The following is a 20,364-nucleotide window of genomic DNA, read 5'->3' on the forward strand; positions in this document are numbered from 1 at the left end:
CTTCTGCTGGTGAGCAGGCTGAGGCCAGTGTGTGAGGGAGCAGGAAGGAGCCCGGAGCTGTGTGCAGCTTGGGCAGCTACCACTTCTCTGCCTCTCACGGAGCATTCTGGAAAGTTCCCGGATTTTTTTTTTTTTTTTTTTTTTGACAGTCTTCCTCTCTCGCACAGGCTGGAGTGCAGTGGAACAATCACAGCTCACTGCAGCCTCAACCTCCTGGGCTCAAGAGATCCTGCCACCTCAGCCCCACGAGTAGCTGGGATTACAGGCGCAGGCCACCACGCCTGGCTACTTTTTAATTTTTTTTTTTTTTGAGATGAGGTCTCCCTATGTTGCCCAGGCTGGTCTCAAACTTCTGAGCTCAAGTGATCCACCAGCCTCGGCCTCCCAAAGTGTTGGGATTACAAGCATGAGCCACTGTGCAAGGGCGGACATGTAGATTTTTGAGTGACCCCTCACTATGCCACTCATTCTTAGTTACTCAGGGGGCATAAGACCATCGGTAGCACTCCTTTCCTCTTGCAGACAGTGGAGAAACCTCCCCTGACTACTACTTCTCTCCCCGATGGCCTCTGGGAACCTGCTTTTCTGATGTGAGTCTCCAGTTTGGGTAATCAGTCACTGTCACTCATTTGGTTCCACCCAGTTCCAATGAATTGGAGTGTACATGGGGGAAGCTCCTCCAGTTCTGGGGGAGTGGGGGCAGGAATAGAGGCCCTGACTAAAGACTAGCCTCAGAGTGGGATATCTATGAGACAGCTAATATTATTCCACACTACCAATATTGATATTCTCTTAGCATTCCTTCATTGGATTATTATGCTAATACAGTCTCTGTCCCTTTGCCTACCTTGATTTATAGTAACGAAACCCCTTCCTATTGTGATAGCTTGAATTTTTGCCAAGCCCTGGTTGGGGAAATCCTGAGAAAAGAGATATATTTCTCTCTTTAAGTTATTGGAAGTATGATGTGCTCTGTACGGTGATGGTTGGGATACTCCTTGTTTCTCAGGGTTTTTTGTCCTAATACTTTGCATCCCTTTGTTTGACGTATATTTCTTTTTTCCTAACCTCTTCACATCTCGACTTAGATGACTAATAGGCATCTCAAACTTAACAGATTCCACACAAAATTCATGATGTTCCCAGTCCCCCATCCTGTGCCTCTGCCATTCTTTCCCATCTCAATAGTTGTCATCCTGATTCACTTTGTTGCTCAGGCCAAAACACTTGGAGTCATCCTTGACCCTTACTCATACTCCATGTCCAATTCACCAGCATAGTCTGTTAGCTTTAATTGGCTTTATCTTTAGAATATATACTGAATCCATATACTTTTCACTGCCTCCATTTCTCCCATCTTAGTTGACACCACCATCATCTCTCACATAAACTAATGCAGTAGTTTCTCAGCAGGGCGCAGTGGCTCACGCCTGTAATCCCAGCACTTTGGAAGGCCGAGGTGGGAGGATCGCTTGAGGCCAGGAATTTGAGAACAGCCCTGCCAACATGGCAAAACTCTGTCTCTACTAAAAATACAAAAATTAGCTGGGCATGGTAGCACGCGCCTGTGATCCCAGCTACTCGGGAGGCTGAGGCACAAGAATCGCTTGAACCTGGGAGGCAGAGGTTGCAGTGAGCTGAGATCGTGTCACTGCACTCCAGCATGGGTGACAGAGTGAGACTCTGTAAAAACAAACAAAGAAACAAAAAACAATAACAAACAACAACACCAAAAAATATCTAATGTAATAGTCTCCTCTGTGGCCTTCCTGCTTCCACTCTTATTCCCTATGGCCCATTCTCTACTCAGAAGTCAGAGGGAGGCTTTTAAAAGGTAAACTGATCCTGTCAACCCCCAGATCAAAACATTCTAATGGCTTTCCATCACAGTTAGAAAAAAATACACAGTTCTGAGCCTAACCTTCAAGGCCTTCCACAATTTGGCCCTTGGCTACCTCTCTGGCCTAGTATCCCACCACTCTTCCTTTGCTCACCTCATTTTACTGGCGTTTCTTGCTTTTTCAAACATGTCAAGCAGTTCCAGGCCTTTGCACTCTCTGTCTCTTTAGCCTATAATATTTTCTCCTCAAATACACACATGACTCACATCCTCACTTCATTCAGGTCTGTGCCCTCTGCAGAAGGCCTTTCTAGATCATACTGCCTAAAACAGCAACCCCCCTCCATTACTTTCTATCTTATTTACCTGCTCTATTTTTTTATAATGCTCATGAGATTATATTATACACGTAATTACTTGTTTGCAATCTATTTCAAGCTTCATATAGACAAAAATGTTGCCTATTTTATTCATTTCTATATTCTCAGCTCCTACAACAGTGTTTGGCACATCATAACAATTCAACAAATATTTGTTAAATGAACAAACGATATGTGAATAGGGCCCAACATGGCAGCCTAAATTGTACTCTCCCAAAGATTCATATTCATCTTATGTGTATCTGGGGGGTCTAGGAGGCAGGCCCACTAGGGAACTATTTGTTTAGGAGCCTAAGGGGCCTCTCAGGAAAGATACATACTAATGGAAGAAAGAATAGCCATATAAGGAGGGTCCTCCTAGACCTCAGGATTGAAAGAGAGAAAATTTTCAATACAGCTCTCATGTTGTAATTAATCAGGACATTTAAAAATAATTAATAACAGAAACTGAATCCAACACAGCTTATGGAAAAAAAAGGCACTATATTGGTGCAAAAGGCTGGGAAGGAGAGTGGAATGCTCAAAGGAACCAAGCCTAGGGATTCAACATTGTCAGAACTGTGTCCGTATTTTATCTCTGCTTGTCTCTGCATCTCCTTTCCCATTTGTCTCACTCTCTTGATGTAGACTGGTCTTCTCCATATTGCAGGAAACACAGCTGCCATCAGCCACAGCTTAACAAAGAGAATTTCTATCTCCCAGAGTCCATTCATCTATCCCAGGGAACAATTCTGATTGGCCTTCCTTGGTAATGTGCCCATAATTCGGTCCAATCACTGTCACTAGGAGAATGGATACTCTGTGTTTGTCCAGGTCTACTTCACATGCTTACCCTTAAGGTCAGGAGTAGAGTCTATCATCAACGGAAGGGGAGAGAGAAAGCCTGCTGGGAAGACCAAAAACAAACAAATAAAACAAAACAATACCTACCAGAGGACACTATCTTGCTTATCTTCTGATTCACCTCCCAGATCTCATACCTAAGTCCTAAGTAGAGAGAGCTTTGTAAGAATAAGTACCAATTTAAAGGACTATTTCACTAAAATCTCTGTGGGGCACTGAGTACACAAAGCCACATCAGAAGCATTGGTTTTAGTAGTTTCAGTTGGGTAGGAGGCAGCTTGTGACAGCAGCAGCAGCAGCCACCTCATTGTATGGATGGCTTTGTTGTGGGCATTAGAAGAGGATTATCAACCTAGGGAGCTAGAAAAGGAACAGAGGAAATGCTGGAAGCCACTGGGGAGGCAAAGGGGTTTTGTTAATGAACCTTCGTGACAGACCTCTGGGAGACTTGCAGAAATAGTTGGGTTGGTGGAAGACTTTGAAGAGGGGCCAATACAGGCAGGGACAGAAACAGAGAAATTTCTATGCGAGATTATGTTGTGAACTCGATTTTATTTTCAGCCTGTTTCCCAGCTCACAAGGACATCCACCGGCCACAGAAATGCAAGGAACAGGGACAGTAAATTACCCAGTGATGCCCGGTCCCCTAGAGGGCTAGCACTGTGCTGAAGTCACAGAAAGCTATGAGACTCTGACTCTCTCAGGAAGCTGGAAAACAGGGCCGAAAGCAGATTGGTACCAGTTCTAGGTTCCACTGATACAAGCTGGCTGACTATGATGTGGCTGCACCTAGCTGTTCTGATTCAGGAGACACTTTTCCCACTCTGATTTTCTCTCCACCTATTTCCCTCTTCCTGGCTTGAAGCCCAGCCAGAGACCAACACCACTATTAGAATGGGTTTCTCCTGACACTGCCTTCTGCCTGGCTTGGACCTCTGCAGCCTCACTCTTGCCTATCTTTTCAGACTCCAGACCTTGTCTGTGTCCTCCAGTTTGGCTTTACACCCTGGATTCAGACCTTGGTTTCCCCCTCATAATGCACTTTTACTAGCTCCCCGGTCATTCGTTCTAGCTTCCCTATTCGCCTGCTGGCCCAACCTGCCTGTGAGTCCTGGCATGTGTTGTTTGGCAGCCACCCATGACCTAGCATTGACAGCACCCTTCCACCTTACTCCTCTTGTCACTTGAATTGCTTTCTCTACCCACCCTTAGAATATAAAGATGCTGCTCACGTTGATACATAATGTCTTCATATTTCAGCAGCTTGTCTGGCTGAAGGAATCTTCATAACCTCCTTTGACAATCCATTCCACTGTCTAATCACGATAGTCAAAGTTCTTCCTTCTGTCATACCATTTAGTAGAAGCCTGAGTGCTACTGAACAATAATCATTCTAAATGTCACCCACCCGGGAGAGATGAGAACAATGATCCTCAGAGTATGAACTGCTTGGGATGTGCCCAGAATGTAGAAACACCTGTTTGGAATGGAACCAGTGATCCCCTGAACATATGTCACTGATAGGCCCAGGGATCTATAAGAGTCACTCCCAGAGCTTATTGGAGGAAAGTGTGGAACCAATGGGGTGACTTTGTGATTCCTGGCTCTTGAGGAAGAAACTCTCAAACTTAAGGTAGAGAAAGGCAACCTCCTGTGGCTGGATGGAGGCAGTGAGATTGCCCAATTCATGCAGTTTGTAAATGCCCAGTCTAGTGCCAGGCAAAACAAATTCCCATTTATTCATTTTTCCTTCTCTCCCTCTTGACTGTCACTGTCCCCCTGCCCAAATCCAGGCCACCCAACTCTTCCTGCTTAGATTACTGCAATAGCTCCTAACTGATTTCTGTGACATCACTCTTGCTCCCTTCTATTCTATTTTCCCCACAGCAGTGAGGAAAGATCACAGAGTAATCTTTTAGAAATGTAAATTAGATCATGTCACTCTCCTGCTTAAAACCCTTCAAAAGCTCTTCATTCCACTTAGAATAAAATCCAAACTCCTTACCATGGCTTATAAGGTTCTACAGGATCTGGCCTCTGCCCACCTCTTAGACCTTTCTGGTCTGCCTTGCTTTCTATGCTACTGACACATTGAATTTATTTCATTCCCTCCTACATGCTGATCTCTTCCTTTTCTGGAGTGTCTTTCTTTACACGTGTGGTTTCCTCTGCCTGGAATACCCTTTCCTAGGCTTTTCTCAAGGCTGGATCCTTCTCAGTTTTTAGTTCTCAGCTAAAATGTCACCTCCTTTAGAGAGGCTTTCCCTGCCCACACTTGCTAAAGAAGTTCTCTCCAATCTTGTTTAATTCCTTCTTTGGCACTAGTCACAATTACAATTGGTTGATATGTCTATTATTCATTCAATTTTGATCTTCTTTACAAGAAAGTAAGTTCCAAGACATCGATGTCATGCTATCCCCAGCCCTACCACAGTACTTGGTACATAATAGGCATTTAATAAGTATATGCTAGACTAATGTTTTTAATGGTAAGTACTGAATATATATTTCTTGAGTGAACGGGTAAAAAGTAGAAGGGATCCCATAGACATAACAAAGAAAATAGAGGAATATTCCCAACAACTCTATGCCCACAAATTTGATAACTTAGGTGAAATGGACCAATTTCTTGAAAGACACATCTACATTTGTCCTTACACAGGGAAAAACAGGTAATCTGAGTAGGTCTACATCTGTTAAAGAAACGGTATAATTACTAACTTTCCAAAACAGAAAGCACTAGAACCTGATGGGCTCACTGGCAAATTCTACCAAACACTTCAGGATGAAATCATACCAATTCTCAACAATCTATTCTGGAAAATAGAAGCAGAAGAAACTTCCTAAGTCATTCTATGAGGCCAGCATTACTCTAATATTAAATCCATACAGAGACATCACAAGAAAGGAAAACTACAGACCAACATTTCTCATGAATATAGATACAAAAATTCTCAATAAAATATTAGCATATCCAATCCAACAATGTATAAAAACAATAAGCTATGAACAAGTGGGATTTATTCCAGGTATACAAGGCTGGTTTAACATTCAAGAATCAATTAGTATAATCCATCACATCAACAAGCAAAAGAAGAAAAATTATATGATCATATTAATAAATGCAGAAAAAGGATTTGACAAAATCCAATGACCATTCATGATAAAGACTCCCAGAAAACTAGGAATAGAGGGGAAATTACTCAATTTGCTAAAGGACATCTACAAAAACAAGGAAGAAGTGAGGAAGGAGAGGGAGGGAGGACTGGAAGACTGGACGGACAGAAGGAGAGAAGGAAGGAGGGAAGGAGGGAGGAAGGAAGGAGGGAAGGAGGGAGGAAGGAAGGAAGAAGGGAGAGAGGGAGGGAGGGAAGACAAAAAGAAGAAGGAAGGAAGAAAGGAAGGAAGGAAGGAAGGAAGGAAGGAAGGAAGGAAGGAAGGGAGAACAATTAACGAAGAAGCAGAAGTCATTCTACAGCTAACTTTGGTGGAGTAGATACATTCCATTAAAGTGTGGCGTAATTGAATGTCTCTGGATTCATAGACCCTTTTTATCCCATTGGAAAAGAGACGGCTAGCACATTCACACTGCAGTTTTAGTGACTGATACTATGTGTTCGCCCCATCAGAGCTATTTATAATTACCTAGGGATTCTTGGAGTCATGTGTTAGGAAGAAATCAGACTTGTGTGAGAATTCCAGGCACTAGTGAGTGCTGGGACCAGTGGGGAAAATTTCCCCCAGGCTGTGTGTTCAATCTCATCTTCTGAGCCACAGGAAATTGAGGAACAATAGAAAGAGGAACATGGACAAGCTCCAATTCAAGAGTTTCTGTTTTTGTGCTTAATTGGCATATCTCTGAAAGATGGCTTAGGAGGGAGATAAGCTGTGTGGGCCAGATGGGAGAGAATAAGACCTAGTTCTAGTCTCACAGCCCTCAGACAGTTGGCATTATTTTCAGCCAGAGTCATGGTTGTAGGCTGAGGCAATGGCAGAGGTTAGATGGGGAAGTGTCCTTAGTCCCTCATTATCTCCACTGGCTTTTCCCTCTCCGCTCTTTAACATGCACAAATGAAGTTTTAATGTTAAGCATAAACAAAAGCAGCTTTAGAAAACATCGTGCTGAGTAAAAACCTTCGCTTGCTTTGCCAACACAGCCTCAAAGAAAAATCCCTACCTCCTCCCCCTTCAACCAAAGGGTTCCCCACAAACCCCATTTATATAGACATTATGAAGCTGCCACAGGCAGGAAAGAGCCAACTTCATTGACTCCAAGGGAAGAAAGGTGACCCTAGAGTGGCTTGTGAGGGTGGGAGAAGGGAGAGGGGAGAGGGAGGGTAGTGGTAATTGCCCTACTCCCTAGTGGACTTGGTGTGGTCCATTCTTTACTCAGCAGAAACTACAGTCTGAATTTCCCTCATTATTAAATTTTACACAGCAGGGACCTCTCCTGTGTCCCAAGGTGTCCAGGATCTTCTCAGAGCAACCTGTGAAAAGTGCTGGCAAGATCTCAGTTCTTCCCAGAAAGCAAAGTGTGTCTGAGACCAAGGCTCACTGTGTGCTGAGTTACTTGCAAGTGCTGCAGGCCCAGATTTGTTCCAACGCCGGCGGTGCGGAATCTGGAATCAATTTTTTTTTATTTTTTAATTTTATTTATTTATTGTTTATTTATTTATTTTTGAGATGGAGTCTCGTTCTGTTGCCCAAGCTGGAGTACAGTGACACAATCTTAGCTCACTGCAACCTCCACCTCCCAGATTCAAGTGATTCTTGTGCCTCAGCCTCCCTAGTAGCTGGGATTACAAGTGTGCATCATTATGCTCGGCTAATTTTTATATTTTTAGTAGAGACGGGATTTCACCATGTTGGCCCGGCTGGTCTCAAACTCTTGACCTCAGGTGATCCACCCACCTTGATCTCCCAAAGTGCTGGAATTACAAGCATGAGCCACTGTGCCCAGCCAATATTTTTTTAAAAGTATGGTTAAAGGAGTAGCATCCTCAACAACACTTGGAATGCTTGCTAAAAACGCAGATTCCTGAATTCTACCCCAGACCTAGTGAGTCCGAGTGGGAGTGGTGGTGAGGGACCAGGCATCTGCATATAAAACAAGCTCCCCAGGTGATTCTGATGTCCAGTCAAGTTTGAGGAACACTCTGGGAGTGGAGGATAGGCTGTGTGCTTTTAAGGTGCTGAGGACAGGGATCCAGACTGGTCAGGCTGAGGCCGTCAACTCTAAGGCTAGGCCTGTCTATAGCAGTCAGAGTGTTGCTTAATGCCTTAAAACAACTGAATTGTCCTTTATTTCTAAAACTTGCCCTGTTTTGACTGTCAGGAGATGAAATATTCCCCCCTCTGAGTTTGATCAGGTACTATACCACCTCTGCCAACAGTTGGCAGTCTATCTGCACACCCCACCCAGTTCAGACTGGGTTTTGTTTTGTTTTTTCTCTCTCTCTCTCCAAGCAAAATCTTGGTGCACCTCCCAACTGGTCAGGGTCCCTTCTCCTGCAGAGGCCCCCTCCCCCTGTATGTCAGTAGGAGGCCCAATTCCGGAACTTGCTCTGTGGGACTGCACTGGGGAGAATATGTTGTAAAGCCGCTGCAGGGGCTGATCCCTCCCCACCCTTGCCATCCAGACCCCAGGGGAGGGCATGTCAGTGTTAGAAGACATAGTCCTAGTTTCTCTCAGATTTTGAAGTCTGTAAAGTGGTGCGGACTCCCTCAGGCTATGAGACAAGTTTACAAACATAAGATGTTGTTATCTCACTGTTAAACAGTACTACAATTGGGTTTTATTTGAACAAACGAATCAGCTTTCTTCACGCTACTGGGAGTTCTCAAATGAGGTGCCAAACTTCATTTTTAGTGCCTGTTGAATAAACAGCTCACTCAGCTGCCTTTCTCCTAGCAGAAACTTTCAGCTTTGCAATTCCAGTCACCTCTCAATTCTGGTGGAGCCTAGGTAGCCAAAAGCAGTTAGCCTCCTTTTTCTACCTGACAGAGTGACAGCTCTGGCCCAGGGGTTTCATTTCCAGTTCATAGGCCCACAGGCAGCTTCAGGTTGGCATAGTCCTAAGTCATTCTGATAGAAACATCAGAGCATAACAGATGCTTCCTGGATTAGCTTCACAGTTTCTTTAACCCACGACTCTTTTCTGTAATCGTCAGGACTACCATGTAGGGTCGGGCAGGTTGGTCAATGCATGACATCCAGCTGAGGAAATGAGGGTAATTCTAATGTGTAATTTTAATGTGTTGGTCAGCTGTTTCCCTGATGAAGGGGTCTCTAGGTGTGTCTCATAAGAGGACCAGGCTGCCTTTGATAGCTCAACCTCCATGGCAAGATAATGTGGTGGAGGGGAAGTAGAGACCCACTCTGACGTAAAATAGCCGTGCAACCCAAGTAGACCTCTCATTCACATCTCCAGGCCTCCACTTCCTCATGTGGAAATGGGGGAGTTGGAGTAGCTGATTTTTGAGGAGTGCTCCTGAGATGCACAACTCCAGGGGGCACCATTTACATTGCCCCTGAATGAATGTGAGGTGTAAACTGCCTCCATGGCCCCAATTAGATGATGGCAGAGCTAATTGTTCCCCCTTTTGATGTGTCTAAGCCAAATGCTGTCCTTCTCTTCAGATTCTCTCTCACATCTGAGGCCAGTTGGCCCAGCTCTCCATCTTCATGGTACACAGTACTCATCCCTTCCACACCCTCATTTTATATCCATTGTGCCGTACATAAACTCTTAATATTCTCATTTATTTATTTTCCTTATTAGACTGATTTCTTCCAAGAGAGCCTCTGCTAGAATATAGAATAGGCTTTTTTTTTTTTTTGACAGAGTCTCACTCTGTCGCCCAGGCTGGAGAGCAGTGGCACAATCTCAACTCACTGGAATCTTCATCTCCCAGGCTCAAGCAATTCTCACGCCTCAGCCTCCTGAGTAGCTGGGATTATAAGCGTGCACCACCACACCCAACTAATGTTTTCATATTTTCAGTAGAGATGGGGTTTCGCCGTGTTGCCAGGCTGATCTTGAACTCCTGGCCTCAAGTGATCCATCTACCTTGGCCTCCCAAAGTACTGGGATTACAGGCCTGGGCCACTGCGCCTGACCAGGCTCCTTTTACTACCCATCTTTGCATATTAGCCCCACTGCCCATCCACCAAGTCCCCCACACCTGGAGTCAATGTGGCTTCTTTAGCCAATTAGAGGCTTTTAAGTGTGTTTGGTCCCTCCTTCCCTCTCTTAAAATTTAACTTTGAAGAAAAAGGTTGGGGTGGAGGTTACCTGGGAGACCACTAGAAATCAACCATTTCCCATCTAGTCTCCCCTTCGGTTCTAAGAGGTCCTGTATTGATACCCCCTCACACAGAGGTGGAGGGGTGGAGGGGAAGAGATTAGCTGATAGCTAATATCTCTTCTGTTTCTGGCTTCCCATGAAAACATCCTCGTTGCCCTTAGTAACCAGCTATGCATAAATTTATGAAAGCATCTAACCCTTTTAAAAAGGTATTTATACATACTTTCAGCTTATACTAACTCTTGAGGATAATGAATTCCATACATTATTTGTTTCCTGTTGCATAAAATCAGATTGATTCGTGTTTCTCTAAACATACCTCTTTCAAAACCTCAAGTAGGCTCTGAAAGAGTCTCCTAGATTTAGTGACCACATCTACACTCACTATCTCTATAGGCCTTCCCCAGCTCTAGTCTCCCTGCATACAGAGATCTGGGGCAGACGTTCTTTGTGTAAGAGGAGAAATAGGTCTTCTTGAAGAAATTCAATATTTGGTTGACTGCCTTGACCACAGTGGTAAGTGGCTTAACTGGCTTTTAAAACAATCCTCAAAAAAAAAATCCTCTATGGAAGAGTGCTTATTTCAACCTTTTGCAGTCATCCCTCCTCAATTTCTTCCCTCTTAGCTAGTGTTGAAGTGGGTTTTGAAAAGGAGGAAATATACCCCAAACAATTTAAACAACTCTCATAGATCTTGCACATCCTTTCAATATCTATATTTCTTCCTTCCAAGATCTATATTTTCTCCTAGATCGTGAAAGGTTCTCTGGCTGCATTCCAAGAACACTCAATTCTTAGGGAGGTGGTGTTTTCACCTGAGAACCTAGAGAAGCATGTAGCCTAGGGGATAATGACAAGATCATCCACTGTGTTAGTCCATTTTGCATTGCTATAAAGGAATATCTGAGACTGGGTAATTTATAAAGAAAAGAGGTAAATTTGGCTTACAGTTCTGCAGGCTGTACAAGCATGGTGCTAGCATCTGTTCAGCTTCTGGTGGGCCTCAGGAAGCTTTTACTCGTGGCAGAAGGTGAAAGGTAGCCAGAATGTCACCTGGTGAGAGGGAGAGCAAGAGAAAGAAAAGCGAGGAGGTGCCAGGATCTTTTAAACAACCAGATCTGGTGTGAGCTAATAGAGTGAGTATTCACTCGCTACTGCTAGGACAGCACCAAGCCATTCATGAGGGATTTGCCCCCATGACACTAACCCCTCTCACTAGGCTCTCCTCCAACACTGGAAGTCACATTTCAACATGAGATTTGGAGGGAACAAAACTACCAAACCATATTATCCACCATCCAGAAAAGATTCCTCATTAGAACATGTGCAGTTGGGGGCCGGGCACGGTGGCTCACACCTGTAATCCCAGCACTTTGGGAGGCCGAGGCAAGCAGATCACTTGAGGTCAGGAGTTAGAGACCAGCCTGGCCAATATGGGGAAACACTGTCTCTACTAAAAATGCAAAAATTAGCCAGGAATGGTGGCATACTCCTGTAATCCCAGCTACTTGGGAGGCTGAGGCAGGAGAATTGCTTGAACCCAGGTGGTGGAAGTTGCAGTGAGCCAAGATTGTGCCACTGCATTCCAGCCTGGGCGACAGAGCAAAACTCCATCTCAAAAAAATAAATAAATAAAAGAACATGTGCAGTTAGCAAACCTATTAGAAAGAACAAAGAGTGCTCTTAAGAAAAGAGAACCAGGCTGGTATACAAAGGACTTGTGCCTGGTCCTGCGCAATACTGTTGGATTGCTATGTGCCTCTCTATTACCTCTGTTTTTCCATCTTTCTTATGGGAAAGTATGAGGACAAATGATAACGGCAAAAATAAATACCTCTTTTTAAAGAGGATGGCTACTGGAACACGGAAGAAAGATTCTTAATCCTCTTGAGGCCTTGATGGATTGACTTGCTAGATGCTCTAATAGAGGGAGAAGAAATTGCAGGAGAGGTAGGAACACAATCTAGGATAGAGGAAGGTAAAATAAGCATAAAAGGAAGGATAGGAAGAAGAATATAAGAGGTCTGACAGACACTGAAGGGCTCCCTGCTGTGACCCCTCCCTGGCATCCTCCCAAAACATCAGTGAAGGTTATCCACACTTGCTGAATACTGAGTATGAGCAGATTTTTTTGGAAATCAAAGAGGAACTAAGGTTGTGCCTGGTGACCCAAGGGAAACAAAAACACATGCAGATGCAGAAGCCAGAAGCAGAGTAGGAAGCAGAGAAAAAGAAGCCTTCAAAATGACACACTTCCCTTCCATCACACTGAGCTGCTCCTTGTGGCCTTCAGTGTTCTTTCCTGCCAAGAAACTATGGTCAGGCCTACCCACTTGGTCAGATTTCCCTAATGTGAAATCTCCAGGAAGACAGCTTGGGGTATCACTCCTTTTCCTTTCAGAAGCCACCACCCTTCCCTCCCCACTCCACACGCACACCTGAAGCTCTGTTTAAAGAAAGAATTAGAGAAGCTTAGGGCAAACGACTCTGTGTAACACCCTTTCTCTTGCACAAATGTGCACACTGGCCTTAGTTTACTTAACTAAGGAAGCCACTCAAGGGATTCTGTGTCATAATAAAATGAAGTGAAATAAAAGTAAAATAAATGAAAATAAATAAGAATCAGCAAGCTCAGACAACATGCAGATTAAGCTATTATTTTTTAAGTGCCACCTCACAAGTCCTCAGAACCTCTCAATGAAGCGCATGTGGTTTTCAGATTTTGAGGCACTTCTCCCTTGTATCCATCCTTTTCACCTACAGATTTGGCTAGTGCTGGTGTCAGCGGTGCAGGATAGATGGATCAATATTTATGAGGAAATCTCCTATCTTGCTCCATGGAACAAACAGGTCACTAAGCAGCAGCCAAAATCTGCTGCTGCACTGAACTTAAGGCCTGGGCCCAGTGATCCTGTTGGCCTCTCCTTTCCTGGGTACTGTGAATCAGGTGCACCAGCAGCATTTCTTCATGCCAGGGCTGAGACTTTAAAATTAAGTAGTGAAACTATGTCTGGTACAAAAATCAAAGGGGAAGGGCAGTCTCAGACAGGAAGGACTCAGTAACAGCTTCAGCTGTCTCCATCTGCCTCTCCTCCCCCTCCACAGGCTTTCCCCAGAATCCTGAGCTGAGATGAATGCTACCACCCCGACACCTGGCCTCTGAGAAGCCACTATTTCCCTATCTAAGCTGGCCAGTCGTGGACAAATCCCTCAGTTCCGCAGAGATAAGGTTGGAATTAGAAGTCAAATGCAAATGCATAGAAATGGAGGAGTTAACAGCACAGGCATCTTCAAGCAAACCCACAAAAATTTGTTCAGAGCTTATAGTCCACCCAGCCCCAGTTCCTTTTCCTCAGTAAAACCTTACTTTGCACAAAAGGTGAATGTTAGGTCAAGGCACTCAGACTTCCTGCCCAAAAGTCTTTTGAGTTTGTGCAGCAGCAATTGCATGAGGAAAAGACAACGCCTGCACAGAAAAGAGGTAAGGACATTTACATGTATATATGATCCTTAATCAAATGTATCCACTACCACCATAAATGAGCACTAGTATCTTGTGATATTAATGCCACCAGTTGAAGTGAGAAATATTTTTCATTCTTACAGTTAAGGGCCCAGCTGACTCAACTGGTTTGGCTCTGTTCCCCAGCCTGTGTGCAGCCTCATTTGCACTTGGATTGGCTGATGGATAGACATCATCAGAGCTCCTTGGCCAGTTTTTGGTTTTGAGCTTTACCTCTGTGGCAGAAGGATTAATCTGTTCAGAGAGAGTTTGTTCTTGGCTTTTGAAACAGCCATACTCCTCTCCTCTGGGAATGATGGGTTGTTTCAGAAATGGGAGCTTTAAAGAAAGCTCTTGTTGGATCTGGACTTGGGCCACTCCTGCAACCATTTGTTTCATCTGGCCCATCACTTTGTTTGCTGCCACCTACAGATAGGAAACATTGCCTAGTACTGAAATCTGCAGGCCCTTTGCATCCAAAGTGCTAGAACCTACCTTCTGGAAACTGATGTCTACTGAGGATTGCAATATTGAGACATGCACAGATGATGCATAAATGCTGTTAACCTGTGAAAAAGAGCCAGCCTAGACCTCTGGACTGATGGGGGCCTGAATAAGGTACTAAATGTAATCTGCCTACACCAGGAAACCCAACATATAGTCATGACTCAAAAATGAGCCATGCAGAGCTGAGAGCTGTCACCAAATTTTAGAATGTAAACATCCCATAATCATTGACAAAGAGGAAAAGCTCAGTAAGTATTTTCAGTGTATCTTCTGGGAAACTAGCAGACAGACATGTCTACAAAATCTGCCTTGAACCCCTCATGTGAATTAGGCAATACCATAACTGGTCAGCAGGAAGGACAGTGTAATATAATGGTTAGAAGCTTAGGCTTGCTGTGAGACAGATTGGGTTCAAAATTCTCTTGAAGCATTGACCAAGATTTCTTTTTGGAAATCAAAGAGAGAGTAAGGTTGTGTCTCACTTACTTAACTTACTCAAACTCTCTGAGTCTTCATTTTACCATTTATAAAATGGGGATAGTAATAGTACTACCTGTTGGGAGTTTCAGATAAGATAATTCATGTAAATATTTAGCATAACTCCTGGCACAATGTGAGATTTATATGAATTGTTACTGTTTACAAGGTTCAGGGAACCCAAGAACCCATAGCAGATTTTGGTCACTGCTTCTAATGCCAAAGAGTATGACTTTTTAGGCCTCCAGAATTCCAGTTTAGACTGATATCCCCTAACATAGAAACACAGTACCCAATCATAGGGAGACTGGATTTTCAAATTTGATCTGGGGATGTATTAACCAGGGTTCTTCAGAGAAACAGAACAAATAGGACATAAACATGGATCTTAGACAATAAATAGATATAGATATGGACAGAGGTATATATAGAAATATAGAAAGAAGGCCGGGTGTGGTGGCTTATGCCTGTAATCCCAGCACTTTGGGAGGCCGAGGCAGGCGGATCATGAGGTCAGGAGATCAAGACCATCCTGGATAACACGGTGAAACCCTGTCTCGACTAAAAATACAAAATATTAGCCGGGCATGGTGGCGGGTGCCTGTAGTCCCAGCTACTCGGGAGGCTGAGGCAGGAGAATGACATGAACCCAGGAGGCGGAGCTTGCAGTGAGCTGAGATCGCGCCACTGTGCCATTGCCCTCCAGCCTGGGCGACAGAGCGAGACTCCATCTCAAAAAAAGAAAAAAAAAAGAAAGAAATATAGAAAGAAATTTATTATAAGGGATTGGCTCCCGTAATTATGGAAGCTGAGAAGTCTCAAGCTCTGCATTTGGCAAGCTGAAGACCCAGGAGAGCTGACGGTGTAGTTCCAGTCTGAAAGATGGCCAGCTTGAGACCCAAGAAGAGTCAGTGTTTCAGATCGAGTCCAAATACAAGAGAAGACCAATGTCCCAGTTCAAGCAGTCAGGCAGGAAAGGGTTTCCTCCTACTTGTGGTAGGGTCAGCCTTTTTGTTGTATTCAGGTCTTCAATCAATTGCATGAGGCCCACCCACAATAGGGAGGGCAATCTGCTTTAGTTAGTCTGCCAATTCAAATGCTAATCTCATCGAGACACACCCTCACGAGCACACTGAGAAAAGGATTTGACCAAATGTCTCCATATCCTGGGGCTCAGTCAGGTTGACATATATAATAAAATTAACCATCACAGGGAACATATGCTAAACCCTTGGTAGCCAAAGTGTGGCCCCTAAACCAGCAAGCAGCACCATCATTTCCTGGGAGCTAGTTAAAAATGCAGAATCTCAGGCCCCACCTCAGACCTTTTGAATCAGAATCTAAATTTTAACAAGATTTCCAGATGATTCATATGCACATTGGAGCTTGAGAAGTTCTGAGCTAAAACAAAAGCTGTGATTCCCAAAGTGTAGTTCTTGAAGAACCAGTAGCATCAGCATAGGTGACAATAGGCTTGTTATAAATGCGGATTCATGAACCTTAACTTAACTGACTAAGCAGCTATGGGAACGAGGTCTGGGAAACTTTTTTAACAAGCACATTAAATGTTGAGAAACACTGAGTTACAACTAGACTCCTCCATAAGGATCAAATAAGCTGAGGCCTGAACAATAAGATGTTCCTTCAAATCAATGGTTTGGTTTTTTTAAGCTGACAGATTTGACTCCACCATTCTCTTCTCTGAGCTCTTTGATGCTTATGACCTTGTTTCTGGTCACATATTTGGGGCATTCAGCCAGGAGGTCCTGCTGGGTAACCCAGATGGTCCAACTTTCCATCAGACTCTAAGCTCCACAGTCACCATTCTCACTTCCCAAAAATGACCAGTCCCCACAATGGATTTTCGACCTGGCCCAGAGAAGGTATTGGAGTCAGCGCTGGAGGAAGAAAAGTATCTGGTATGGACAGTGGATGGGAGCTGAAAGGATTCTAAGACCCTCTCACCCCAGAACTCAATCTAAATTATTCCCCCCAACACACACACACACACACACACACACACACACACACACACACGATGGTCATCTTTCCCCTGAATAAAACTGAATGGTTTGATTGTGACCCTGGGCCCTCCCACACATATTCAGGTGTAATCCTATTAACAGAGTTCATCCTGTCTCCTGCCTTTTTGTAGAGGAAGGGAGCAATTTGAATGATCTGTAAATGTTTGGATCTGGGATTACATTTTTATTGGCTCATAAAAGATACAGGACTTTGCAAGATTGAGAATTTTTCAAGGACTTTGTTGTTTTAAGTATAAGATATATTGCTGTTGTTCATAGGAAATTGCTTAGAAATTGCCTTGATATATTTTTGACAACTGGTGTATGTAAATGTGTATATGTATTTACAGGCGTGTATGTATTTACAGTCATGTGTCCATATTTCTTCAAGAACACTCATTATTAATTTGCAACTCGAGTTTGTTTCTTTTCTTTCTTTCTTTCCTTTTTTTTTTTTCTTTTTGAGATAAGGTCTCACTCTGTTGCCCAGGCTGGAGTGCAGTGGTGTAACCTCAGCTCACTGCGGCCTCGACATCCCAGGCTCAAGCAATGCTTCCACCTTAGCCTCCCTAGTGGCTGGGACTACAGGCATGTGACACCATGCCTGGCTAATTTGTGTATTTTAGTAGAGATGAGGTTTCGTCATGTTGCCCAGGCTGGTCTCAAACTCCTGGGCTCAAGCAATCCACCTGCCTCAGCCTGCCACAGTGCTGGGATTACAGGCGTGAGCTATTCTTCTTGTTATGCACTATTTTTTAAAAAATTATACTTTAAGTTCTAGGATACATATACAGAATGTGCAGGTTTGTTACGTAGGTATACACATGCCATGGTGGTTTGCCGCACCCGTCAACCCGTCACCTACATTAGGTATTTCTCCTAATGCTATCCCTCCTCTACCCCCCCACCCCCTGACAGGCCCCAGTGTGTGATGTTCCCCTCCCTGCGTCCATGTGTTCTCATTGTTCAACTCCCACTTATTAGTGAGAACATGTGGTGTTTGCTTTTCTGTTCATGTGTTAGTTTGCTGAGAATGATGGTTTCCAGCTTCATCCATGTCCCTGCAAAGAACACAAACTCATCCCTTTTTATGGCTGCATAGTATTCCATGGTGTATGTGTGCCACATTTTCTTTATCCAGTCTATCATTGATGGGCATTTGGGTTGGTTCCAAGTCTTTGCTATTGTGAACAGTGCTGCAATAAACATTATCTGTGCATGTGTCTTTATAGTAGAATGATTTATAATCCTTTGGGTATATACCCGGTAATGGGATTGCTGGGTCAAATGGTATTTCTGGTTCTAGATCCTTGAGGAATCGCCACACTGTCCTCCACAAGGGTTGAACTAATTTACTCTCCCACCAACAGTGTAAAAGCATTCCTATTTCTCCACATTCTCTCCAGCATCTCTTGTTTCCTGACTTTTTAATGATCACCATTCTAACTGGCATGAGATGCTATCTTATTGTGGTTTTGATTTGCATTTCTCTAATGACCAGTGATGATGAGCTTTTTTTCATATGTTCATTGGCTGCATAAATGTCTTCTATTGAGAAATGTCTGTTCACATCCTTTGCCCACTTTTTGATGGGGTTGTTTTTTTCTTTTAAATGTGTTTAGGTTCCTTGTAGATTCTGGATATTAGCCATTGTCAGATGGATGGATTGCAAAACTTTTCTCCCATTCTATAGGTTGCCTGTTCACTCTGATGATACTTTCCTTTGCTATGCAGAAGCTTTTTAGTTTAATTAGATCCCATTTGTCAATTTTGGCTTTTGTTGCCATTGCTTTTGGTGTTTTAGTCATGAAGTCTTTGTCCATGCCTATGTCCTGAATGGGATTGCCTAGGTTTTCTTCTAGGGTTTTTCTGGTTTTAGGTCTTACGTTTACATCTTTAATGCATCTTAAGTTAAGGGGTCCAGTTTCAGTTTTCTGCATATGGCTAGCCAGTTTTCCCAACACCATTTATTAAATAGGGAATCTTTTCCCTATTGCTTGTTTTTGTCAGGTTTGTCATAGATCAGATGATTGTAGATATGTGGCGTTATTTCTGAGGACTGTGTTCTGTTCCATCAGTCTATATATCTGTTTTGGTACCAGTACCATGCTGTTTTGGTTACTGTAGCCTTATAATATAGTTTGAAGTCAGGTAGCATGATGCCTCCAGCTTTGTTCTTTGTTCTTAGGATGGTCTTGGCTATACAGGCTCTTTTTTGGTTCCATATAAAATTTAAAGTAGTTTTTTCTAATTCTGTGAAGAAAGTCAATGGTAGTTTGATGGGGATAGCATTGAACCTATAAATTACTTTGGGCAGTATGGCTATTTTCATGATATTGATTCTTCCTATCCATGAGCATGGAATGTTTTTCCATTTGTTTGTGTCCTCTCTTATGTCCTTGAGCAGTGGTTTGTAGTTCTCCTTGAAGAATTCCTTCACATTCCTTGTAAGTTGGATTCCTAGGTATTTCATTCTCTTTGTAGCAATTGTGAACAGGAGTTCACTCATGATTTGGCTCTCTGTTTGTCTATTATTGGTGTATAGGAATGCTTGTGATTTTTGGACACTGATTTCATATCCTGAGGCTTTGCTGAAGTTGCTTATCAGCTTAAGGAGATTTTGGGCTGAGATGATGGGGTTTTCTAAATACACAATCATGTCATCTGCAAACAGGGACAATTTGACTTCCTCTTTTCCTAATTGAATACCCTTTATTTCTTTCTCTTGCCTCATTGCCCTGGCCAGAACTTCCAACACTCTGTTGAATAGGAGTGGTGAGAGAGGGCATCCTTGTCTTGTGCCAGTTTTCAAAGGGAATGCTTCCAGCTTTTGCCCATTCAGTATGATATTGGCTGTGGGTTTGTCATAAGTAGCTCTTATTATTTTGAGATACATTCCATCAATACCTAGTTTATTGAGAGTTTTTAGCATGAAGGGGTGCTGAATTTTACTGAAGGCCTTTTCTGCATCATTTGAGATAAACATGTAGTCTTTGTCATTGGTTCTGTTTATGTGATGAATTACGTTTATTGATTTGTGTATTTTAACCAGCCTTGCATCCCAGGGATGAAGACCACTTGATCATGGTGGATAAGCTTTTTGATGTGCTGCTGGATTCGGTTTGCCAGTATTTTATTGACGATTTTCGCATCGAAGTTCATCAGGGATGTTGGTCTGAAATTTCCTTTTTTTTGTTGTGTCTCTGCCAGGTTTTGGTATCAGGATGATGCTGGCCTCATAAAATGAGTTAGGGAGGATTCCCTCTTTTTCTATTGTTTGGAATAGTTTCAGAAGTAATGGTACCAGCTCCTCTTTGTACCTCTGATAGAATTGGGCTGTGAATCCATCTGGTCGTGGACTTTTTTTGGTTGGTAAGCTATTAATTACTGCCTCAATTTCAGAACTTGTTATTGGTCTTTTCAGGGATTTGACTTCTTCCTGGTTTAGTCTTGGGAGGGTGTATGTGTCCAGGAATTTATCAA

General features: G+C 43.3%; 1 pseudogene; it reads left to right on the plus strand.

The window, feature by feature from the left end:
- The first annotated feature begins 16,713 nt into the window (after nucleotides 1-16,713).
- The window catches only part of LOC100586247, a 54,727-nt pseudogene continuing 51,076 nt past the window's right edge, over nucleotides 16,714-20,364 (plus strand).

Source organism: Nomascus leucogenys, chromosome X (genome assembly GCF_006542625.1).
Source record: "Nomascus leucogenys isolate Asia chromosome X, Asia_NLE_v1, whole genome shotgun sequence".
Classification (NCBI taxonomy): Eukaryota; Metazoa; Chordata; class Mammalia; order Primates; family Hylobatidae; genus Nomascus; species Nomascus leucogenys.